This window comes from Odocoileus virginianus, chromosome 21, assembly GCF_023699985.2.
Source record: "Odocoileus virginianus isolate 20LAN1187 ecotype Illinois chromosome 21, Ovbor_1.2, whole genome shotgun sequence".
Taxonomy (NCBI): domain Eukaryota; kingdom Metazoa; phylum Chordata; class Mammalia; order Artiodactyla; family Cervidae; genus Odocoileus; species Odocoileus virginianus.
Genome location: NC_069694.1, coordinates 28,652,269 through 28,679,552, shown reverse-complemented (window position 1 = coordinate 28,679,552; position 27,284 = coordinate 28,652,269). Strand labels below are relative to the sequence as shown.

General features: G+C 39.2%; 1 protein-coding gene and 1 pseudogene across 1 annotated transcript in view; both read left to right on the top strand.

The window, feature by feature from the left end:
• Window positions 1-27,284, top strand: part of GPRIN3 (GPRIN family member 3) — a 77,970-nt gene that overhangs the window by 27,726 nt on the left and 22,960 nt on the right. The gene's annotated exons all lie outside the window — the stretch shown is intronic.
• LOC139030264 (iron-sulfur cluster assembly 1 homolog, mitochondrial pseudogene) lies at window positions 17,064-17,512 on the top strand (annotated as a pseudogene).

Genomic DNA, 27,284 nt, shown 5'->3' with positions numbered 1-27,284 from the left:
TGGAAAACTAGTGTATGACTTCCTTGTCCACTGAGGATAGATTAAGCAGCTGGAGTAGCAGAGTTAGAGATTTAGGCAAAGATTTAGGCTCAATCACTAGGAGCTCCTTGCTCATAGTGATTCCCTCCCAAACACCCAGTTTCTCTGCCAGTTCTTGGATGCTGAATTACTTTATGTGCCTTTTCCCCAATCCATGTCAATTCCATTTTATATAAAAGGTGAATCTTGATAATTTCTTTCGGGAATAATTATGCAGAAAGGACATAGTAAGATTTGAGAAAAGCAAAAAGAAGTGCATTGGAGGACAGAGTCAAGAATTGAGATCATTTCAGTGCAGCCTAAGGTTCCAAAATATTTTCAGAATTAAAATGTCAAGTTATGGACCATGATCTTTGGTTGTTCTGTGATTATGGAGCGGATGGAGTTGGGGAAGGGGCAGTGGACTTGGAAGGTTACCTGGCAGTGAGTTTATTAGTAAGAAACAAGAAGTTGTACTGTGACTAACACTACATATGTTGCTGCTGCTGCTATCCAACCCTGTGTGCAAAGCCTTCTTCCAAGAGCTCACAACAACCCCATGAGGTAGATGCTGCTTCCATCCCTGTGTTATAAGCTCTAGGCACCGAAGAGTTAAGTCATTGACCCAAGGCCACACAGTTCATAAGTGGCAAGCTGGGTGTGAATCCAAATCATCAGATTCTAGAAAATTCTTAACAATCTTGCTAATGGAGCCTCTCCCACAGAGAAATGTGTCTCAAAGATAAGGGCCACAGTAACTCTAAACTGCTAGTCGTTCTCTAACGCATTGTGTTCAGTCTCCTGACCCTGCTCACGCTGTTTTCTTTGCCTTGAGTGACCTCCTCCCTTCCACCTAATCCTTCACGTGGCTAACTCTTCACCCTCCAGGTCTCAGTTCAGGGGTCCTCCTGCTCAGCAAAGCTTTCCAGAACCCTCCAGAAGGCGGTGGGGTCCCTTCCCTCACAGACTTATATGGTGTCTTATGAGCACCTTCATCACAGCACTTGCCTGTTACTGTACTGCCTCATCTTGACCTCCTGAATAGCCCAGCTGACTCGTCCTTCACATCCAGTCAGTCGTAGTGCACACGAGATTTCACAGCTTCAGTATTTCTAGATCCACCTCTTCCTCTCTGTTCCTGTGACCATACCCTGGTTCTCTCAGTACCTCCTGCAGTCACCTTCTGAGAGGTCCTTTTACCTCCAGTCCCCACACACCTGCCCCCGGAAGCCCTCAGTGACCGCCTGTTAGCCAGGGGGAAAGCCCAGCGCAGCCCCACTTTGTTGCTCCCTTTAGTCTCACCTTTTGACAGACGGCTGCTTTGCACTATCAGCCCTGATCTGGAGCTCCAGCAATGCTCAAATATACCCTGTTCCAACGCCACCCCACCCTCGACCACTGCTGCCAACAGGCTGTCTCTCTCTTCTAACATCTGTCCATGAGTTGTCCTCAATGTGCACGTGAAATGCCCTCTCCCCTTCGCTGACAACTCCTGCTCAACTTTCTTTTTTTTAAATTGAGATATAGTTGATTTACAGCATTATGTTAGTCTCAGATATACAGCATAGTGATTCAGTATTTTTACAGATTATCTCCATTAGACTTATATAAGTTATTATAAGACAGTGGTATAATTCCCTAAAATATAATCTATTTTATACTTAGTTTGTATCTGTTAATCTCATGCCCATAATTTGTACTCCCTCCCCTCTCCCCACTGGTAACCACTAGTTTGCTTTCTGTATCTATGAGTCTTTTCTGTTTTGCTACTTACATTTGTTTCATTTTTTTAGATTCTACATCTAAGTAATATCATATAGTATTTGTATATTTCTCTGTCTGACTTATTTCACTAATCATAATATTCTCTAGGTCCATCATATTGCTCCAAATGACATTATTTCATTCTTTTTTATGAATGAGTAATATTCCATTATCTATGTTTACCACATCTTCTTTATTCATCTGTTGATGGACATTTGAGTTGCTTCCATATCTTACCTATTGTAAATAGTGTGCTCTGAACATTGAGGTGGATGTATCTTTTCTAATTAGTGTTTTTTTTCTTTTTCTGGATATACCCAAAGTGAAACTGCAGGATCATATGGTAGTTCTATTTTTAGCTTTTTGAGGAAACTGCATACCAGTTTCCATAGTGGCTGCACCAATTTATATTCCCACCCACAGTGTACACAAGTTCCCTTTTCTCTACACCCTCACCAGTGTTTATTATTTGTAGTCTTTTCAATACTAGCCAGTCTGACTGGTGTGGTCATGTTGACATATGTTCCCTCTATATTCACTTTATCGTGAATTCTGTCAGATGCCTTTTCTGTGTCTATCAAGATGCTTGTGTGATTTTTATCCTCCCCTTTATTAATATGGTGTGTCACATTGATTGATTTCCACATACTGAACCATCCTTGTGTCTCTGGCACAAGTCCAGCTTAATCACGATGTATGATCTCTTTTGTATATTGTTGGATTCGGTTTGTTAATATGCTGTTGAGGATTCCTGCTTGACTTTCAAGGCAGCTTTGCTGTCACTTACACTCAGATTCCCTAGGTGGGCCCTCACTCAGTTTCACCAACAGTGTGATTTCCTAATGCCCTGTATCTCATTCTTTCATGAAGCTCATTATATTATATTCCAAGCATCCATTTTTGTTTCTTCCTTCCCCCCTAGGGAGGAACTTCCTGAAGGTGAGAACTGGTATATTTATCATGATACTGTCAGTGCCTGGGATGTAGCAAAAGCTAGATAATGTTTGATGAATGAATTAATGAGTTAATGTACATGTTTAAATGTCACATATATAAATATATATAAATAACATTATTTCCACTTTTCGTGCCTAATGCCTTACCATTTCTCCTTCCCCCTTACTCCTAATTAAACTTGGAGCTGTTCTCGAAGTCCACTTTGTGTGTACCATGATCTGTGAGGCTATTTCCACTGATTGCACAGATTGGAATGAGTCCTTTTCCTCTTGTGTCCCTGCTGAAATCTCTGGCACTTAAATTGCCTCTGTCCCCAGCAGATGTGAACCCCTATAGGCCGGAATGAAGTTTTGCTCATTTCTGTGTCTCTCTAGTACCTACCACAGGCCCAGCACCAGTGTATGTTAAAAAATTTTGAAATAGCTAAAAAAAGTAATATGTTTCATGTTTGGTACTTCAGGCCCTTTATTTAACTGTGTAAGAGTTGAGTGGATACAAAAATAATTACTCTAAAGGCCCTGCTTTCATCTCATCTTATAGCCTTCAGTTAAGTAAGAGGTTTTACAAAGCTACATGCTAAGGCCCTTGGCAAGCTTTGTTAATCTTAATAACATGTGGTCTTCTTAGGCTTGAGCAGATGTGGGTGATGTTCTTATCACTTTTAGAAAAAAATGGCCTCCATTACCATCTGATAGTAATATAATTGCATGTATGACAAATTATCATATTAACGTATTCTTAAAAGCAAACAAGTCCAGCTCATTATAACTTTATTAGGTGAATTTCCACAGATTTGTGAGATTTCTGACATAAATTCATAATCCCCATGATAATCAAGTGGAAATAGCCCACTAAGCCACTTCAGGCCACGAAGAGGTCATTTTTAATGAAAAGCACCAACACATCTGCAAAGTAAGTACTCAGGCTAGCGTTTTCTCAGGCTAGCACCTACACATTTTGGATTGATCCTTTCTTAATGAATTCTTCTAAACCGTGGGTTTATCCCAATAAAGGATGTGCACTGCTGAAGCGAGAGAACACAACTGCTCATGGTCAGGCTGACAGGGCATGATGAAACTTTCCTGGATTCCATTTATTTTATTGTTTAAAAAGGATATAGAATATTTATTTTTGTTAAAAACTGCTAGTCAAAGCAGTGAATAAAAATGCAAACAATTCATGAGTTGAGATGGCATGGACATGATTCTTGTCATAACTAGTGAATAAAACTAACTTCAATAATAGAAACAGCTCTTCCTTTATATTAAAGTGATTTTGTTGGCAATACATTGCACATTATTGGTCTAATGTGAGATCTTATTTTCCCATTAACCTATGTCCACTCTACTTGATGATTTATAACTTTCTATTTGAAGGAAATAAAAGCACACTCCTTTTGAGGCATGTTAAACTTTTACCAGTGTTAACTGCACGCTTTTTTTTTTTCTTGCCAGTGCCAGGGAGGATACCAGGGCTGCCAGGTAGTCACTCTCTTTACCCTCTTAGACCTTACTGCTTAACAAATAAAAACAAAGGAACAAAAAGCAATGTTTGACAGCAAAGCAATACCTTATAAAGCGGCTATGCACCTGCACCAGTGCAATAAGAACAGAGGGGGGGTATCTAAACCAGGGGGTGGGAGAGGCCTAAAAAGGTTCCCAGAGGAGGAGGTGCTGAGCTGAACTGAGGTTCACAAGGGAATAAAGAGTTAGGAAGAGTGTATTAGTTTCCTAGATCTGTCATAGCAAAATGCCACAAACTGGGTGGCTTGAAACAACAGAGATTTGTTCTGTCACTGTTCTGCAGGCTAGAATCTGAGACCAAGGTGTCAGCGGAGTTGGTTTCTTCTCGGGGCTCCAAGAATCTGTTCCATGTCCGTCTCCTAGCTTCTGGTGGTTGCCCACAGCGCTCGGATTGTAAACATCACTCCAGGCTCTGCTCCTGTCTCTTCACAGGAGCTTCTCCCCGGTATTTGTGTCTATGTCCGTTTTCCCCTCTTCTTAATGAACCAGTCATACTGGATTTAGGACTTAACCTAACCCCATATGACCTGGTCCTAACTTGATTATATCTACAAAGACGCTAGCTGTGGGTTAAGCTCACATTCACAGGTTATGGGTGGACCTGAATTTTAGCGACAGTATTGACAGTACAGAGGGCGTTCAAGAAACAGGAAGCAGCATGGATGCTTGTCTCTGGTTGGATTAAAAGGTTCTGGAGATCCTAACAAGTTATGAGGCTTAGAGGCCACAGGAGCTTCATCACAAAGAGTTTTGTGTGCCAAGCTTAGGAATTTGAATTTCCTCATGGAATGTGTGGGTGTCACAGAAGGATTTTAATTCTGGAAGTTACATGATTATATTTGCATTTTAGAAAAATCTTTCTGGCAGCAGTGCAGAGAATAGAAGAAGGTACAGATTGGAGATAGAGAGATTATATAGGAAGTCCTTGAAATAATTCTGGCAAGAAGTGATAAGTGCCTACATCACATCAGCAATAGGGAGACTAGAGACAAAGTGGTCGATAGAGGAGATATTTAAAAAGAAAGAGTTCTAAGACATGGTGGCTAGTTGGGTGTGAGGGAGAACAGAGAGACAAGAGTGGCTTTGAAGTTTCTGGCTGTATGTGAGGAAAAGGAGGTGACATTCACTCAGCTAGTTGAGAAGAAGGAACATGATTAGAGATCAAGGTGTGTTAGCATTTGGACCTACTAGAGGTACCAATAATACTTCTAAGTGGAGCTGCTGTTTTGGAGATTGACTGACAATTCTGGCTTGAGATTTGAGATTCATGAACATATAAGTAATAGTGCCCCTCAAGTTGAAAGTAAAAAGCAAGATGAGCAGAAGTTCTGGGAAATGCCAACATTTAGGAAATTAACTAAGAAAAAAAAAATGCCAAAGAATGCATTGTGAAGGAGACTTCTACAGAAAAGAGAGGAAAACCCAAGGAGAACATATCGCAGATAAGGGAGCTTCCAGAAGGACACCGTGTTCAGACTGTCAATGCTGCTGAGAAGTCTACAAAGATAAGGAGAGAAAAGTGTTTGTTTTGGCAAAATACAATCATTGTTGGTTTTAGCAAGAGCAGTGTCAGTGGAATGACAAAGGAAGAAAAAAGTCCATGGTGATCTGGAAGTGACTGTACAGGAAAGGAGGTATGTAGGGATCATGGACTGTCATTTCAAGATGGTGCATTGTGAGGAATCAGAGCTCTAGTGGAATCAGTAGCTCCATGGGGTTAGGGAAGAGTTTTCCCCTGATGGAGATTTAAACATGCTGTGATTCAATTCAAGTGGGAGAATTTGAGGTCTATAGAGTGGCCTTGGGGTAGAGGTGGAAGGTGGGAAACGAGTAGGGACACCTCTCCCATATAAAGAAGTTTATGAGGACATGTTCTTAAGGCAGTTGTGGATCTCTCACAGAGCTGCTATGTGGTCATCATGTTATATGAATAAAAATTTTTCATTCTCCATGAAATGGGCATGTTTTGCTGGCTACCTTTCCCAAACCTTAGAACGATCACATGAGGGGACCTATTCTCCCCCAGGCAAGGTCAATTATGCCTCTCTCCTTGGGCTTTGCATCTGGAGCATTTAATTGATGCAGACAGGGGTTTGGGGGATGGCAGTGGGGGTGATTAGAAATAACTTATCCCTGTGACAGTTCTTTACCATACCCTGGTTTCTTCCCTCTTCTGCCCTGCTTCTGTAGCCTTCTCTTCCATTCTACGACTGTGTCCTTTAGTAGGCTGTAGTGCCAAACTCTGGGAACCCATGGCTTGGGTTCAAATCCAGACTGGCCACACTCTAACTGCGTGATTTGGAGCAAGTTACCATTTAACTTCTCTGTGCCTTGGTTTCCACATCTGTGAGACCAGTGATGATGCCTATATACAGGGTTCTCTAGGAATTTATGATTTTAATGCTTAGAATGGTATCTACTCAAAGGAGGTGCTCTAGGTGTTTGTTATTACTTTTCTGATAAATTCCCCTTCTCTGTAAGCTAGTCAGGATCATCTGTTTCTATGTGCCACCAAGGAATCTTTATGGATACCCCCTTCATTCCGAATGAGTAACATTATACTGATATTATACTAAACTTGAATATCTCATGTAATTAATACTTTCATAGGGATTGACCACTACAGTGGTTTAGAGAGAGATGAACATTCTCATTTAAGTATCACATAAAGAAGGTTAGCAAGAGACATTAATGGTATATTTGTACAGAATTTTACAGAACAAATATGGGTGAATTTTTAAAAATTATTTTGAAATGTGATAACTCCACATTGTCTATTGATAGAAATGAGATGGATATGATAGTTCCTTTCTAAGTTCATAATATAGTAGAAAATGCAGTGACCAGAGCATCAGATTTGGAGGCTTATGTCACTTATGTTCCCTATAAGAAGGTAGTATTTCTCCCTGAATCTCAATTTCCTCAGGCAGAAAATGCTCACGGCTATCCGACATGGAATTCTAGGGTAGTTTGTTAAACAGCAATATTGCAGCAAAGATAAGGAGGCTGAAAAGCGATGGGATTAAGATCTCCTTTAAAGGAAAATAGGGGATAGTGAAAAAAGCCAAGGAGTAAATCTAACACACTCTGGCAGTTAGAACTAAGGAGAAAAAGCTACCCAAGGCGGTCTGGACCAAAATATAGAAGAAAACCAAATAAACTATGGGTCATAGAGGCTAAAAGAGACACACATTTCAAAGAAGAAACATTCATGTGTTGAACCTGGCTAAGAGGTCAACTAAGATGAAGCCAGAAAGTGTTTTGGATTCACATGTATCAGGGTCACCAGTGATGACAGTATGAGGCTGGGTAGAATGCAGGGATGAAGGCTGGGCTTATGAGTCAAATCATGAGCAACTAGTGACAAGAAAATATTATATATCCAGGAACCTCAGAACCCAAGGATAGAGGATGGAAAAAAGGAGTTTGGAATGACTAAGGCCCAGCAGATGGCCTGGCAGACAAACATGACAATTTTTTCTTGTCTGATTACTGCAGACAAGTAATCGGAAGGTCACAATTGTGGACTCACTCTCCAAGGTCCTATGATAAAAGGGGAAAAGCCAAGTTGAAGATCTGACAGGTAGAGCAGTGATGGGCAGGCAGCCACATAGAACAATAACTGCACAAGAAAGCACAGTGGTTCAGAAGCAGAAGAGTTTAGCCTGTGTTCCCTGGGGTTCCTCGCCTCTCTCCTGGAATGCACATTGTGTAGACTGCAGACTGTCTCTTAGGGGCAGATGTTCTGCTTTTGCAGGTCTCTCATGCCTTTCCCTGGGATCATCTTGCCTCCCACCTAGACATAGACCTCACAAGGGCAGAATTGTGGCAGAATGCCACTTCTCCTGAGAGGTTAGCCCACAAAAAGAGGGAACAGTGGCCACTTTCTTTACCATTTGGGCTGAAATCTAAAAATCCTAAAACATTTTGAGAATTCAGCTGTGATCTCAAAAGCCACTGTGATGGAGAATGGACACTTCTGAGGTCAAAACACTCCCCAACTTTAAAGGTTCTGGAAGAAAAAATCTTCATTTGGGCTGGAGGCCCTTCCCAAAATGTGTGAGAAGCTTATGAATCAGAATGAACTGTTGAAAAGAAAAAAAGATATTAAAAAAGTGTTATGTTTCCCAGTTCCCAGTGTTATGTTCAGGTCTGATGTTTCCCAGTTCCCAGTGTTATGTTCAGGTCTGCCCAAACAAGCACATGTGTGTGCACACTTAATCACTCAGTCATGTCCAACTCTCTGCGACCTCGTGGACAAGAGCCCGCCAGGCTTCTCAGTCCCTGGAGGGGGATGTCATGTCCTTCTCCAGGGGATCTTCCCAACCCAGGGATCCAGCTCAGGTCTCCAGCATTGCAGGTGGATTCTTCACCATCTGAGCCACCAGGGAAGCCCCAGAAGACTGGAGTGAGTAGCCTCTCCCTTCTCCAGGGGATCTTCCCAACCCAGGAATTGAACCCGGTCTCCTGCATTGCTGGAGAAGGAAATGGCAACCGACTCCAGTACGCCTGCCTGGAAAATCCCATGGACGGAGGAGCCTGGTAGGCTACAATCCATGGGGTCGCGAAGAGTCAGACACGACTGAGCGACTTCACTTTCACTTTCATGTATTGGAGAAGGAAAGGGCAACCCACTCCAGTATTCTTGCCTGGAGTATCCCAGGGACAGAGGAGCCTGGTGGGCTGCCGTCTATGGGATCACACAGAGTCAGACGCGTCAGACGCGACTGAAGCGACTTAGCAGCAGCAGCAGCTCCGGCATTGCAAGTGTATTCTTCACCAGCTAAGCTACCAGGGAAGCCCCCAAATAAGCATATTTGACACATACATTTTTTTCTTTTTTAAAAAATGATTCAGTTATACATATATATATATGTGTGTGTATTCTTTTTTAGATTTCTTTCCATTATAGATTATTACATGATATGGAATATATTTCCCTGTGTGATACAGTATCCTTCTTCTTCATCTACTTTCCATATAACAGTGTGTATCTGTCAATCCCAAACACCTAATTTATCCCTCCCTGCCCCCCTTTTCTCTTTGATTACTGTAAGTTTGTTTTCTTTGCCTGTGAGTCTATTTCTATTCTGTAAATAAGTTTATTTGTATCATCTTTTTAAATTTCACATATAAGTGATATCATATGATATTTGTCTTTCTCTGTCTGATTTATTGCACTTAGTATGATAAGTGGTCATAGGTCTCTAGGTCCCTCCATATTGTTAAAGTGGCATATATTGCACTTTGGCACATATTGCAAATTGGCCAGAAGGTTTGTTTGGGTTTTTCTTGAGGGGGAAAAAACAACAACAGTGTGATACATATATATATATCACATCACTGTATATGTATATACACCACATCTTTGTCCATTTTTCTGTTGATAACACAGGCTGCTTCTATGTCTTGACTATTGTAAATAGTGCTGCTGTGAACACTTGAGTACATGTATCTTTTTGAATTAGTTTTTTTTTTTTTTTTTGGATACATGCCCAGGAGTGGGATTCCTGGATTATATGGCAACTCTATTTTTAGCTTTTTAAGGAAGCTCCAGACTGTCCTGCATAGTAGCAGCACCAATTTACATTCCCACCAACAGTGTAGGATGGTTCCCTTTTCTTCACACCCTCTCCCGCAGTTATTATTTGTAGATATTTTGATGATGGCCGTTCTGAGTGGTGTGAAGTGATACCTCATGGAATTTTGATTTGTGTTGCTCTAATAATCAGCAATGTTGAGAACCTTTTCATGTGACTGTTTGACATTGTGTGTCTTCTTTGGAGAAATGTCTGTTGAAATCTGGCCATTGTTTTATTGGGTTGTTTGTTTTTTTTATATGGAGCTATATGAGTTGCTTGTATGTTTTGGAAATGAATCCCTTGTCAATCACATCAATTGCAAATATTTTTTCACATTCTGTAGGTTGTCCTGTTTTGTTTATGGTTTCCTTTGCCATGCAAAAGCTTTTACATTTGATTAGGTCGTATTTGTTTATTTTTGCTTTTATTTCTATTACTCAAGCTTCAGTTCAGTTCAGTCGCTCAGTCGTGTCCGACTCTTTGCGACCCCATGAACCACAGCACACCAGGCCTCCCTGTCCATCACCAACTGCCGGAGTCTACCCAAACCCACGTCCATCTAGTAGGTGATGCCATCCAACCATCTCATCCTATGTCGTCCCCTTCTCCTCCTGCCTTCAATCTTTCCCAGCATCAGGGTCTTTTCAAATGAGTCAGCTCTTTGCATCAGGTGGCCAAAGTATTGGAGTCTCAGCTTCAACATCAGTCCTTCCAATGAACACCCAGGACTGATCTCCTTTAGGATGAACTGGTTGGATCTCCTTGCAGTCCACGGGACTCTCAAGAGTCTTCTCCAACACCACAGTTCAAAGGCATCAATTCTTCGGCACTCAGCTTTCTTTATAGTCCAACTCTCACATCCATACATGACCACTGGAAAAACCATAGCCTTGACTAGACAGACCTTTGTTCACAAAGTAATGTCTCTGCTTTTTAATATGCTGTCTAGGTAGGACATAACTTTCCTTCCAATGAGTAAGCACCTTTTAATTTCATGGCTGCAATCACCATCTGCAGTGATTTTTTGAGCCCAAAAAAATAAAGTTAGCCACTGTTTCCACTCTTTCCCCATCTATTTCCCATGAAGTGATGGGACCAGATGCCATGATCTTAGTTTTCTGAATGTTGAGCTTTAAGCCAACTTTTTCACTCTCCTCTTTCACTTTCATCAAGAGGCTCTTTAGTTCTTCTTCACTTTCTGCCATAAGTGTGGTGTCATCTGCATATCTGAGGTTATTGATATTTCTCCCGGCAATCTTGATTCCAGCTTGTGCTTCTTCCAGCCCAGCATTTATCATGATGTACTCTGCATATAAGTTAAATAAGCAGGGTGACAATATACAGCCTTGACATACTCCTTTTCCTATTTGGAACCAGTCAGTCTGTTGTAGTTCCATGTCCAGTTCTAACTGTTGCTTAGTGTTCTGCATACAGGTTTCTCAAGAGGCAGGTCAGGTGGTCTGGTATTCTCAATGTCCTTCAGAATTTTCCACAGTTTATTGTGATCCAGACAGTCAAAGGCTTTGGCATAGTCAACAAAGCAGAAATAGATGTTTTTCTGAAACTCTCTTGCCTTTTCCATGACCCAGCAGATGTTGCAATTTGATCTCTGGTTCCTCTGCCTTTTCTAAATCCAGCTTGAACATCTGGAAGTTCATGTTTCACATATTGTTGAAGCCTGGCTTGGAGAAGTTTGAGCATTAATCTACTAGCGTGTGAGATGAGGGCAACTGTGCAGTAGTTTGAGCATTCTTTTCATTGCCTTTCTTTGGGATTGGAATGAAAACTGACCTTTTCCAGTCCTATGGCCACTGCTGAGTTTTCCAGATTTGCTGACATATTGAGTGCACCACTTTCACAGCATCGATCTTTCAGGGTTTGAAATAGCTCAACTGGAATTCCATCACCTCCACTAGTGATAGATGAATCCAAAAAAAAATTATTGCTGCAGTTTATGTCAAAAAATCTTCTGCCTGTTTTCTGTAGGAGTTTTATAGTATCTGGTCTTATATTATCATATCCAGCCTTACTTTTGACATGTATTCTTATAGGCTATCATTTTATGAGTATATCTTCCCTCTACCCATTATGGGAATATTAAGTATATGTTCAAACCGAAGCTGCAGGAGCACAACTCCTGCTCCTGGATTCTTGGCAGGCAGGGCATCACCCAGCCAACATAACCACCGTACAAATGAAGGTGGGAGAAATGATCCACCAGCTTTGACTTCGTATCGTAGGGATAGCAGAGAAGAGACTAGGAAACAATGACAGTTCACCTGACAACAACAACAACAACAATAATAATCTGTGACTGGTCTTTCCCCATTCTTTACAAATTACGAAGAATTCACCTTATTTTCTAGTACATGTATGTTTCTTCTCTTTCACTTTAAGAGGCTTTGGGGCGAGTGAGGGGAAGATATACTTCTCATGTATAGCACATTACTTGTTATTTCTGTAGAGAAACATAAGAGCTATGTCTAGTTTATCAAAAGAAACTAACTACCATTTATATTAGCCTCCCCCAAATGAAATACTTGAGTATAAATTTAACAAAATATGTAGAAACTCTATGAGGAAAGCTATAAGACTCTGGTGAATGAAGTCAAATGAAGAGATATTTCCATGTTCAAGGATAGGAAGATTCAAAACTGGCAAAATGCCAGTTCTTCCCAACTTGATTTATAAATTTAATGCAACACCAATTGAAATCTCAGCAAGTTATTTTGTGATCTTGACTAACTGATTCTAAAGTTTATGTGGAGAGGCAAAATACCTAGAATAGCCAACACAATATTAAAGAAGAAAAAAATTGAAGGACTGATGCTACCAACTTCATGGCTTACTATAAAAGTACAATAATCAAGGCAGTCTGATCTTGGTGAAAGAACAGACAAATCAATCAATGGAGTAATGAAATGTCATCAGTTCAGATTTTGGCCCATATAAATATATTCAACTGTTCATCAATAAAAGAGCAAACATAAGCAAAATTTAGTCCAGATACAGCCTTTGCACCCTTCACAAAAACTAATTCAAAATGGTGGATCATAGACCTAAATGCAAAATGTGAAACTATTAAACTCCTAGAAAATCACAGAGGAGAAAACTCAGATGACCTTCAGTATGGTGATGACCTTTTAGATACGACACTAAAGGCACAATCCATGAAAGAAAGAATTGATAAACTGAACTTCATTTAAATTAAAAACTTATGCTCTAGGAAAGAAGACGCCAAGAGAATGAGAAGACCAACTATAGACTGGGAGGAAATATTTTAAAAAGACATATCTGAAAAACGACTGTTAACTCAAAATATACAAAGAACTCTTAACATTCAATGAGGAAACAAACAATCTGATTTTAAAATGGGCCAAAAATCTTTAACAGACACTTCACCAGAGAAGATGTACAGAGAGCAGATAAGTGCATGAGAAGCTGCTCCACATCATACTTCATTAGAGAAATGCAAATTAAAACAATAACCAGATACCATTACACATCATTTAGAATGACTAAAATCCAAAAAAGCAAAATAACACCAAATGCTGGTGAGGATGTGGAATAAGAACTCTCATTCATTGATGGGGGAATGCAAAAAGGTACAACCATTTTGGAAGATGGTTTGGCAATTTCTTACAAAGTTAAACCCACTCCTAACATACAATCTAGCAGTTGCACTCTTTGGTATTTACTCAAATTAGCTGAAAACTCATAGCTACACAAAAACCTCTACATGGATGCTTATAGCAGCTTTGTTCATAATTACCCATACTCGGAAGCAACCAACACATCTTTCAGTAGGTGAATGTAATGGTTTATCTGGACAATGGAATATTATTCAGTGCTAAGAAGAAATGAAAATACATGGAAGAACCTTAAAATACATATTGCTAAATGAAAGAAGCCAATCTGAAAAATCTACATACTGTAAAATTCCAACTATATGACATTCTAGAAAAGGCAAAAACTATGGAGATAATAAAAAAATGAGTGTCTTCCAGGGGTTAGAAGGACAGGGAGGGTGCTTGCTTCTGCAGCACATATACTGAAAAAGAAGGGCAGGAAAGGGAGAAGTGAATAGATGGAGCACAGAGTGAAACAGAACACTGAAACTACTCTGTGTGGTTCCCCTTGTGACAGAAACACGTCGATATACATTTGTACAAACCCACAGAATATGCAACACCAAGACTGATCCCTAATGTAAACTATAGACATTGGATGATGTGTCCCTGTAGGTTCATTGATTATAACAAACATGCCACTCCACTCTGGTGGGGAATGTTGATGGTGGGGGACATTATGCATGCGTGGCATATATAAAAAAAATCTCTATATATTCTTATCAATTTGTTGTAAACCTTAAACAGCTCTTTAAAAAATCTGAACTTTAAAAAATTTAATAGTATTTCTGAAGATTAAAAAATTTTCTTCTTTAAATATTATATATTCTAAAATTTAGTTCCAGTTATTAGTGATGGTTGACTTAATCTTAGCTCTTAACTCAGTTTATGAGCATTGGTCTTTAAAGGACTCTGTATTGTTAGTTAATCAAGTAATTTATTTCTCTTTTTCCTTCTACCCCACTTCTATCCTTTTCCTCATTGTTCACTATAGCCCATCATTCCATTTTTACATATTTTTATAAAAAGGATAGTATATCAATAGATCTATTTCTATTGCATAAAATTTTTTAAAAGAAACTACCTACTGAGGGTAACGTTTTCAGCTAGTCTTTCTTCATGTATAAATAATAAGGAAAAGGAAAATCCAAATTCTAAGCAGTAACAGAAGTGTAAGTGCAACAGTAATTAATGAAATGAGTCTCTAATTAAGACAGGTTACATTAAAATGTGAATTAGAATATCAGCAAAACTATAACAATTTAATTAAAATAAATATTCTGAAAGGAACCTAAATATCAGTGTATATTTTAATTTATATGTGAAATCTAAAAGATTAAACAAATATAAGAAAACAGAAACAGACAAATAGAACAAACTGGTGGTTGCTCCCTGAGGCTAAGGGGGTCAGAGGATGGGCAAAACAGGTGAGGGAATTAAGAGGTACAAACTACCACTTCTAAAATAAAAAAGTCATGGGGATTTAATGTACAGCACAGGGGATATAGTCAGTAATATCACAGTAACTTTGTATGGTGTATAAGCTATAAAAATAATTGAATCACTATGTCATATACCTGAATCTAATAAAATGTTGTAAGTCAATTACACCTCACTAAAATGTTTTAAATCAATTTTTAAAAGATCAGTGCATAGATGATAGAATAAATATGAGTAAGAATTGTATAAAGTATAATTATACATGATTATACCTAGTATATAGTAGGTGATCAATAAATATGAGAGAATGGTTACTAAATTCATTGTTAGTATCAAAAATATTCTGTATTATTTACTATATGGCAGAGGGACAAAATAGCTCTGAGCTCTGAGACAGGTAATTCTGTTTTTAAGCAAGAATTTCCTGGAATTCAAGCCCCTTGAGACAGGTAAGGCTCAGAGAAACTTCCTTTAAAATTAAGTCTGCCTGGTCTAGGTTAATTGTAGACATTATGAAACTGAGAGCTCCACATGAAACTGACCCACTGTTAAGATCAGTTAAGCAGGCTGGGGTTTGGATTTTCTCTTTTTTTTTTATGAAATGTGTTGGCAAATATTAACTAGTCTGATTAGGACCCAGATTGCATTACGGTGACACCATTACAGTTTGTTAATCCTGTTGTCATGGACAAGGAGATAAACAAAGGTCTATTTCATTAAGGAAGAAATAAACAGTCAAGGAAGGGGTTGCACAATTACTTTTCCTAGAGCTCTTTGCAGGGCTGGCAGGAAATGAGTGAGGAGGGAAGGAGGGCTGCTTTCTGCTCCTCCTCCAAGGATGGACACAGTTATCATGTCAGCAGGGGCACAGGACTGCCAGAGCAGATCTAGTCCAACTGTCGGGGAATCCAGATCTAGTCCAACTGTCGGGGAATCCAAATCTGTTCTCAAGAAGGAAGAAGAAAGCTATCCTATTGTCTTTTATCTTTGATTTCATCCCTTTTTTCCTACTGGTACCAAAATTACTCAAATACAACCAGGATCAAAGAATGTGTGTGCTGACTCAGTCTAGCATTGAGTGGCTGCTGGCTCTAGGCAGGATGCTGCTGTTTTATTATTGATTAGACTATCTTGAATAATAAAATGTAGACATCCTTGGTAAAGCTTTAAAATTAGAGATCCAGCATTTGTTCTATTTTTTAGTCACAGTGCCAAACCTGTCTTCTATTTGAGTTCTCGTCTCAGACAAAGGCACTGCTTTACTCTAAAGTTGCTTTCATCACCCCCATACCCGTGTATGATTGTACACATGGAGCATGCACACACACACACACACACACACACACACACACAGAGGTCGCCTGGCCCCATCCTCGAAAATATAGAAGTCAACATGACACAGTGCTTGCCATAGCAACTGAAGCTCCTCTGGCTACATCTGTCGCTCCTATTGCCTGTCCATGAACTTCAGACAATTTTAAACTCCAATTTGTTGTGGCTGTTAGATTAATGCTACAGTTGGGATTGTCTGGAACTTGGGGACAAATTTACTAAGTTTGCAGATGGCATACACTGAGATAGTCATGCAATGAATTTACCAAATCTTTTTTAAGAAAAATGGAGGATCTACCCAAATGATGTGATTCCTTCCCTCTTTCCTATCTGCAACATTTCTGAAGCTTTACATGTTAGATTCTGTGTGGGCACCAGAGGCCCAAGCTGACCACATGGTTACCTCTTATTTGAAGCTCTCAGTTAAGCTGTCTGTTTTTCAATCTTTGGGTCACTGTAAATATAAATTTGATGGATTTTAGTCAACAGTTTTTAAAAATTTATTTTATTGACACATAGTTGCTTTATAACATTATGGTTTTGGTATATGATTTAGTTTTATATATATAATATAAAATATTATTTATATATAGGCTTAAAATTCAACATTCAAAAAACTAAGATCATGGCATCCAGTCCTATCACTTCATGGAAAATAGATGGGAAAAATGTGGAAAGAGTGTCAAATTTCATTTTCTTGGGCTCCAAAATCAATGCAGATGGTGACTACAGCCACAAAATTAAAAGAGGCTTGCCCCTTGGAAGAATAGCTATGTCAAACCTAGACAGTGTTTTAAAAAGCAGAGACAGGAGAGAAAAGTTGAGATGGCCGACCTCCAGCCCTAGACACCGGGGCGGCAGGACGGCGAGGATGTCGGCTTCGTTAGTCCAGGCCACTGTCCGGGCTGTGAGCAGGAGGAAGCTGCAGCCCACCCGGGCCGCCCTCACCCTGACACCTTCAGTGGTAAATAAGATAAAACAATGTCTTAAAGATAAGCCAGAACCTGTTGGTGTGAAAGTTGGTGTCCGAACCAGGGGCTGTAATGGCCTTTCCTACACTTTAGAATATACAAAGACAAAAGGAGACTCTGAGGAAGAAGTTATTCAAGATGGAGTCAGAGTGTTCATCGAGAAGAAAGCACAGCTAACACTGTTAGGAACAGAAATGGACTATCCAGTGAGTTTGTGTTCAATAACCCAAACATCAAAGGGACATGTGGCTGTGGAGAAAGCTTTAACATTTGACTCCTCAGGACTGCTCAGGCCGCAGGCCCCAGGAGAGCTGTGGAAGTCTAGGGCTTATTGAAGAAACCATGTGACTGTCACATGCTTAAGGTGTGTAATGTATGACTGCCTTCCAAGGAAACTAAAGTGATGCATTTGAAAATGAAAAAAATAAAAAGCAGAGACATCACTTTGCCAACAAAGGTCCATATAATAAAAGCTATGGTTTTTTCAGTAGTCATGTATGGATGTGAGAGCTGTACCATAAAGAAGGCTGAGCACCAAAGAATTGCACTTTCAAACTGTGGTGTTGGAGAAGACTCTTGAGAGTGCCTTGGACTGCAAGGAGATCAAACCAGTCCACCCTAAAGGAGATCAACCCTGAATACTCATTGGAAAGACTGATGTGAAGCTGAAGCGCCAATACTTTGGCCACCTGATGCAAGGAGTTGACTCATTGGAAAAGACCCTGATGCTGGAAAAAGTTGAGGGCAAGAGGAGAAGGGGGCAACAGAGGATAAGATGGTTGGATGGCATCACCGACTCAATGGACATGAGTTTGAGGAAACTCCAGGAGATAGTGATGGACAGAGAAGCCTGGTGTGCTGCAATTCATGGAGTTGCAGAGTTGGACAGGACTTAGCAACTGAACAACATGACAATATAAGGATATATATGTATATACATATGTGTATATATATGTATGTATGTACATACATATATTTCTTTTTCATATTCTTTTCCATTATGGTTTATTATAGGATATTGAATATAGTTCCTGTGCTATACAGTATGCTCTTCTCGTTTACCCAATCTGTATGTGAGTCTGCATCTAGTCAGCATTTTTAAATGGGATGGAATATCATTTATTTGAAATATCAGAAGTATTGTTTTAGTACTGTTTTATTTTAGCGGGCTAAACAATTGGATAAAAATGTGTGTACTGGATTGTGGGGTAATTTTTTAAAGAAATATTGTGTCAAAAAAAAGCTCAAAATCCACTAGTATAGCTAATATATTGACAGAAAAATTTGTGATAGCCTAACTATTCCATTGAAGCAAAAATCCCATTAATTGCAGTTGTTTTCAAACAATTAGAAACACGCCATCAGGAAATCAGTGGAAATGAAAGTTTGAATTGAATGGCCAAAGAATGATTGAAAATATGAAAAGAAAATGTTATTTTTATAAATCATAAAATAGTAAGTGCTAAGATAATCATGACTGCCATAGTGATATGACCAATCGTAAAACGGAAATTCCTTATGGGATTAGCAGAGTCCTGTGTGGTGTGGTACAGTGTGACTTGTCTCGGTACTCAGCATCACCAGTTCCATTTTGTGACTCTATTGCCTTCCCCTCTCTATCCACTCCCTCTAGTCTTATATTAAAAACCTAATTTTTATAGCCTTCTCACCAACACATAGGCCCAGTTTCCAGTTTTGCCATTATTCTCTCTAACCAGTTAGAATCAAGTCTTGGTAATTCTTCCTTGAAAAGATATATCACATCCATGTCCTTCCTCTTTGCACTCCCCTTCTCACAGTTAGTCCAGACTATTGTTTTAACCACCTGTCCATCGCCTTGCTTCCCAGGTGGCGCGGTGGTAAATAATCCATCTGCCAATGCAGGAGACTCAAGAGTCAGGGGTTTAATAATCTCTGGATGGGAAAGATCCCCTGGAGTAGGAAATGGCAAACCACTCCAGTACTCTTGCCTGGAGAATCCCATGGACAGAGGAGCCTGACAGGCTACAGTCCATGGGGTCACAAACAGTCAGACATAACTTAGCCACTAAATAACAACAAAAAGGGTTATTGTGGGTTTTAAATGAGATAAAGCTTATGAAGTCTTTAGGACACGAGAACACCTGCAAATAGTACATGCTCAATAAATACATTTCCATATCATAACACATTGCTAACCTATATGATGGAGTGTACATGCTTCCAAACAATACTCATCTTTCCTTAGTGTGACATGCTAAATTTGTATTGTCAAATCCTCCTGATTCACAGACTTGCCACTGTAGCTGTCCTTGAGCATGGCAGCCTCTGAGATGTTTGCCTTCTCCCTCAATTGCCACTTTTCCCATGCACTCTAATCCTTCTCTGCTGTGCCACATTCCAACTTCTGCATCATTCTACACCTTGTTTTCTGCCATCATTTGGCCTTTAGCAATATGTGTGATGAGGTATTGTTTCTTCTATGTGTATCTCTAAGCATGAGATTTATAGGAGAGATGCCAAAGGTAAAAATGCCAAATATGATGCAGTATATGTAAGAAAAAATATGTTTGAAAGAGTAACAAATAGATGAACATTTGTATTTCCAAACACAGTGAGGTCTACATTTGTCTGGCAACTTTGATAAGCTAATTTGATTCTAGTTAACTGAACTTTGTTTTCTCAGCATCAGAGCAGATTGCAGGGAGACCGACTTAGTCACCGGATTTGATATAGGCCCCAGAGGTTATCAATATGAAGCCACCTTCTTCACCCCTGAGAAACTGTACTAAGACCAGCAGATAAAGTGAAACCTTTTATCTTTTTTCCCCACTCCGTTTGTCCATCAATTTACCACATCCCTTTCCTCACTTCCTTTATACTTTTTCATGTCACTATGTATTCTGCTTTAATAATTTTAAAATAGTAATTAATCAATAGGTCTTGTAATATTTTCCCCCCACAGAAGTAACAATATTCAAGCTAAGAATAAATACTCAAGCTTTACATGCTATTCAGTTCAGTTCAGTTCAGTTGCTCAGTCGTGTCCGACTCTTTGCAACCCCATTAATCGCAGCACGCCAGGCCTCCCTGTCCATCACCAACTCTCAGAGTTTACTCAAACTCATGTCCATCAAGTCAGTGATGCCATCCAGTCATCTCATCCTCTGTCGTCCCCTTCTCCTCCTGCCCCCAATCCCTCCCAGCATCAGGGTCTTTTCCAATGAGTCAACTCTTCGCATGAAGTGGCCAAAGTATTGGAGTTTCAGCTTCAGCATCAGTCCTTCCAATGAACACCCAGGACTGATCTCCTTTAGGATGGACTGGTTGGATCTCCTTGCAGTCCAAGGGACTCTCAAGAGTCTTCTCCAACACCACAGTTCAAAAGCATCAATTCTTTGGTGTTCAGCTCTCTTCACAGTCCAACTCTCATATCCATACATGACCACTGGAAAAACCATGGCCTTGACTAGACGAACCTTTGTTGACAAAGTAATGTCTCTGCTTTTTAATATGCTATCTAGGTTGGTCATAACTTTCCTTCCAAGGAGTAAGCATCTTTTAATTTCATGGCTGCAGTCACCATCTGCAGTGATTCTGGAGCCCAAAAAAATAAAGTCTGACATTGCTTCCACTGTTTCCCCATCTATTTCCCTTGAAGTGATGGGACCAGATGCCATGATCTTAGTTTTCTGAATGTTGAGCTTTAAGCCAAATTTTTCACTCTCCTCTTTCACTTTCATCAAGAGGCTTTTTAGGTTCTCTTCACTTTCTGCCATAAGGGTGGTGTCATCTGCATATCTGAGGTTAGTGATATTTCTCTTAGTTAGTTAAATTAACCTGACAGTTATACAATAGAATTTTAAATGAAAGGGACATGTATTGCCTTAGTTCCTTAAATATTTGATTTAAAGCTTAGTGAAATGAGAACTCTACTGCTACAGAAAAATATGCTGTCACTCCACAAATATTTTTGAGCATCAGTTGTGTATTAAACCACAGAAAAAGAGATTGGATTTTCTGATAACGCCTAATCATTTTCTTGGAGCTCCCCAGGTAGCTCAGCTGGTAAAGAATCCACCTGCAATGTAGGAGACCCCAGTTCAATTCCTAGGTCAGGAAGATCCCCTGGAGAAGGGACAGGCTACCCACTCCAGTATTCTTGGGCTTCCCTGGTGACTCAGATGGTAAAGAATCCACCTGCAGGTGACCTGGGTTCGATTCCTGGGTTGGGAAGATCCCCTGGGGGAGGGCATGGCAACCCACTCTAGTATTCTTGCCTGGAGAATCCCATGGACAGAGGAGCCTGGTGGGCTACAGTCCATGGGGTCACAAAGAGTCGAACATGGCTGAGTGACTAAGCACAGCACAGCCTAGCTATCATTGTCTTGAAAATTACATGGGAATCTCTGTCACTCAATCTATAGTTTTTTCTAATACTTGAGGAGGCTTGAAGAACTGTAATTTTGTCCTGTATGGGAGAATATGGTTCTAAATAATGGGGATCTTAACCTTAATCCAACCAAAATGTCATTTAGGCATAATAACCTATTGTATCCTGCCCACTCTGGTTAAGAATTTCTGTAATAAATTTCACAGTTGAGGGATTAAGCCTTAGAAATAATTCATTATGAAATGAGTGAATACAAACTACATTAGCTTTTTGTAGGAGGGAGGAGAAAGACCAGGCAGATGGGGTTGTAGAGGGTTGGGGTAGATGTTTTAACACAGACCTAGTCCCAGAAAGGTGCCCTAAAAGAGAAGTTTAGTAATATAACTTTGAGATGAATTGCTATCTTTTAAAATAACTGTTTTACATATTGGGCTTCCCTGGTAGCTCAGACAGTAAGAATCTGCCTGTAATGCAGGAGACTCAGGTTCGATCCCTGGGTCAGGAAGATCCCCTGGAGAAGGAAATGGCTACCCATTCTTGCCTGGAGAATTCTATGGACAGAGGAGCCCGGCAGGCTATAGTCCACGGGGTCACAAAGAATCAGACACAACTGAGTGACTAACACATATTAAGCATGCTAGCCTACTAAAGAAAAGTCATTATTGCACAGTTGAATAATTCACCAGACTTGTAGAGGAAATTCAGCAGGATCACTGCTACAGGAAGGATAAGAAGCAGGAATTGCCTACAGTGGTCATCTTTAAAAAATATATTTATGCTAGAGTATTAAATATTGTCTTAAAAACCAAAAGAAGTTTTCCCTTCAAGGAAACAATAGCTAACTTAGAAATATTTAGAAATTCCTTCTAAGTGGGAATAAATTCTGCCATCCCACCTTGCCTGAACCTTGATAGCAGGTATATCAAGCATACCTCAAAACTATATGCTTCCCCCTTTTCTCCTTCCAACTGATATTCTTAAATGTTGCCTTACAGTCATTCAAGAGCATATATAAAATTTCATTATTTTTCTTGCTTTCATAGCCAATTTCTCAAGAGAGGTATAAATATTTAATAACTGGCTCTCTAGGAGAAAAACAGCCCTCCGTTTATAGTTTGGCAGTTTCTGTGTTGCCAGTATTACAGTATTCTGTAAATACTCCCACCATAGCCAGTTTCAAGCTACATGATGTTACTGATTATGGAGATCCAGCACAGCACTGGTTGTAGGCCTGCTATTCCCATCATTCATCACTTAGGTACCTTAGTAGTGGCTCCATAATTTCTATATAAAAAGGAATACACAGGACCAATGTAATTGGAAAGAGAAGCTGCATATTAAGTGCCCTGTTTTTATTAGGTTATATGTTTATTTGGAGTTAAGAGGCACAGACAGAGACAGCAGTGGAAGAGCAGCTAAGAAGAGTAACCCCATTCATGCCATTTGCCAACTTTCACACAGACACCCATTAAAAGTCTTCCAGTCCAGCTTTGGTCCATGTTAAGTTGTTGTTTTTTTTTTTTTTTCAGGTTAGAGCTTCTTTATTTTTTTTAAACTTTTTATTTTATACTAGAATGTAGTTGATTAACAATGCTGTCATAGTTTCAGATGTACAGCAAAGTGACTCAGTTATACATATACATGTATCTATTCTTTTTCAAATTCTTTTCTCATTTAGGTTGTTACATAATATTGAGTGGAGTTCCCTGTATTATACAGTAGGTTCCTGTTGGTTATCCATTTTAAATATAGCTATGTGTACATGTGGTTCCCTATTCTTTAATCATCTTGTCAACCTTCCCAACATCCTCCAGTCGTTCTGATTTGAAATCTTGGAATCATCTTTGATTCCTCCCCAGCCTTGCTTCCCTCCCACAAGGCACCTCTGCCATAGTTTTCGTATCTCTTTTCTCTTTATATTCTTTATATTAACAACATTGATGGACTCCCACTACCTTTTTGGTGGTAGTAGCCTTGTAACTGATCTCCCTCACTGGATTCTTTTCTACCAGTCAGTGTAATTTGAAATCCACTTCATTTGTAAACTTTCTAATTGTCTCACTGGCCTGTCGGAAAAGCTCTAGTAGCTTCCTACTGCCCACTGAAGAAACCCAAATTTGTTAACAAAGCCAATAAAGGCTTTCCAGTCTCACCTGATCTATGATATCAGCTTTTGGCTCCCCATAGCCATTTTTATGTAACTACATACCAGTATTGGTTGTTTTATACATAGCCTTGCATCTGATAAGTCGGGCACATACAGGCGTGTACTAACTGGTAAACATTTTTAGTGATACTCCTGCATATGAGTACACTATATTTGAATTTTCAGGATAACCTACTCTTCCTTGAACAACTAGTATATTTTCCCCATGTCTGTGTCTTTTTTTTGTGGATTCTTCTGAATTCCTCCCCACTACAGTTGAAATCTTCTCTTATCATTCAAGGGCAGACTCAAATTCATGTAGAACTTAAAGATATTAACAAACAAAAAGAGGACATAATATGTCTTAAAACAAGCAGTAAGAGAGAGAAATGACTGTGCCTTTTCAATGGCTTAAACCAGAAGCCAGAGACTGACTGGAGCCCAGAAAGGAAAGAATGCCAAGGGCTGATGAGGAGCAGTGATAAGTAACTCCTAGAAAAGGCATGTTAATGCTGTTGAACCAGAAACATCAGGGTGATTATAAACCTTCTAAGGCAGCAACTACCTCAATGAGGCAGGTTTAACCCCAGATTTCTTCTCAGGTATCCAGTGGAGTCTCATTGTATACTTAGGACTAGAGGGCAGAACTGATTTAGTTAGACAAAGTAAAGAGCTGGTGTAATATCTGAAAAATCCAAAGTGAATCGAGAGAAAATAAGATCTGAAAGTGCCATGTTAGAGAAAAACATCCTTCTTACTGATACTCTTAGCAATGGGGAACCCAGAGTTTTAACCTGGGTTATAAAATAGGAAACCTCAGGGTTCTGGAGTTTGATTTGGCAGTAATAATATTTCTTCATTCTTATTCTTCTTTACATTTTTTACTAAGTTTTACACAGTGGAAATAAGACTACAGGGTTTTAAAAGTACAAAAGAATAAAATTTTTAAAATCACCCATAAAACTACCATATATCGACACACTAATATTTTCTATATTTCCTTCTAATATTTTTTCTGCATATGTGTTTTCTCTACATATTATATTAGATATAAATTTCTTAGAGCCTATAGCATCACAACTTACTGATATAATTGATCAAAACTAGAGAAAATAAGAAATTATTAAATGATATGTACATTCCTATGATTTTCCTTCCAACATAAAACATTTAAATTTTCATCATTTACTAGCCTTTTGATACAGGCAGATTAAACCACTAGTTGGAGTTTTGTATCCTTTTTCTTATATAAACTCATAATGGACTCTTTGATATTTTTCTACTTCAGTTTTATTAGAGTAAAGCAAAGAATTTCTAATTAAGAATAACAATATTAAATGTTGTTATTTTCCTCTTTTATAGCCATCTTACCCATTCCTAATTTGATCACTCCTTTATTTTTAGTGACCTACCTTTGTCAAGTCTTACCAAAGCATTCACCTTGGTTTCCAAGAAGCAAAAACACTTTCGTCATCAAATTTTATCCTTTTTTATGCAATGCGGTAGTCAAATGATGTGGTGGTGAGAACACAAGCAATTGACATGAGCAAGTTTAGGAAGAGCCACTGACCCTTGGTTTTAATACAACGTAAGTGATAGAAATAGAATTAGGCAGGACCACCAGAGAGGGGCTACCCTACCTTCTGTGAAGGTTCCATGAGTCATGATTCTTACCAGTAAAGCCTACATTGAGAATGGAAAGCTCTTTAGCTGGATGGAGGTTATTCAGAGAGCTTCTGCTGTATAACCCTCCAATGAATGTCACTGTTCACCAACACTTGCATGTTGTTTTGTTTACTTCTTGAGGCTCACTTCCCAGAAGTAGAATTATACATAAGCTTAGTAGGACTTCAGAAGTAACAGAGACAGAGATTGGCGATTTAATAATAGGCTGGTCTGGAGGACCTCATTGGGAAGACGATACCTGAGCAAAGACGTGTAGAAGCCCTGTGCTGTCCCTTCACCTGACTTCACTCCCCTGCCCTCCTCCTCAGCTCCAGCTGCCACGCTGAGCTCTTCACCCTTACCCGTACGTTCCCACCTTTGTATTAGTTGTGCCCTCTGCCTGGAGAACAAAGGATGAGGTAAAAAGTGCCACTGGTACAACAATGAACAGTTAACTACAGGAGATGAGAGATGGGATAACTGGTTTGGGTTGATGTAATCAGAAAAGGTCCTAAGGAGACATTATCATTCCAAAAAGCTTTGCATATTTATCCCTCTTGCTGTCTTTAATATGCATACATCATGAATTCATTTTTGCCTCTGATTTTGTGCTTGTGGAGGCAGTAGAGTGTGGGTTCAGACTCACCAGGATTTGAATTCCAACTATGCCACTTACTGAATTTGCAGCTTTGGTGAGCTGGATTTCTCTGAGCCAGTTTTCTCATCTGTAAAATAAAGATAATAACCCTCTTTGAAGCTTGTTGAAAGAATAGTAAGCAACATACAAGGACTGACAGATGATGAGAGAGGATGTCACTATGAAAAGACAACTGGATCAGATAGTGAAGGACATTTTTTAAACTGTGCTAAGGAGCATGTATCTTATTTTATAGGTAATGGAGAACCATTAAAATTGTTTTGCACAGAGAAGTGACATAGTGTATGTTTGTTTTAGGAAGATAACACAAGCATCAAGTGGAGGGTAGGTTTTCAGAACTGGCTAAATGAGACCAAATAGTATGGTATTGCACTGTTGTGAGACATGATAAATTCAGTTAAGCCTGGTAGAGACAGAAGAGGTGGATTTGATAACTGGCAATTAAAATATGTTTTCTACACTTTATATCTTAGTATTTTGTCAGTTCTCAAAATATAAACAAAATAATTTTTTTTAATCATTCTCATTGATGTTTTGACCCAGTTTCTCAGAGTCTGGCTTTAGGCCATTCTTGGATTTATTGTTTGAAGTATATATGACTTGAGGACCAACTGCCCAAGCTACCAGGAATAGGAAAGGAGGGAGGGAAAAAAAGGAAATCAACTGATAAACAGGAGTCAGAGAGTCTGGGAAAAGAAACTTAAGTAAACTTTATTTTGTGGCCCAACAGACATCGCTTTAAAAAGCATTTCTCAGCTGTTGACTTTGAAAAATAATTATATCGCCTAGCTTGGAGCTTGTAGATAACCAAGATGGATAAGGAAATTATGGTTTCTTTTTAACTGGTTGCATTCCAGACTGATCTCCTTACAGAACAAAGATCAGATGGAAAGAGTGTGAAAGGATAGATCAGCACAAATCCATCAACACTGTTAGAAAAGATTCAGGATGCAGATTTTCTCAGTTTTGCCTAGGAGGGGAGCACGAGCTTTTGAATTTTTAATTATTTTTTAACATGTGTACATTCATATAACTTAAAATTTAAAAAGTACCAAAGAATATGAATGAAGTCTTCTACCCATCCTATTCCCCCAGACACCCAGTTCCCCTCCCCTGAAACAATTTCTTACTTATCCTTGCAGAGATATTTTATGTATATACAAGCAAAAGATACTCATTTTTCCCTTTCTAATATAGTTAATAGCATTGGAAACATACTGCTCTGTA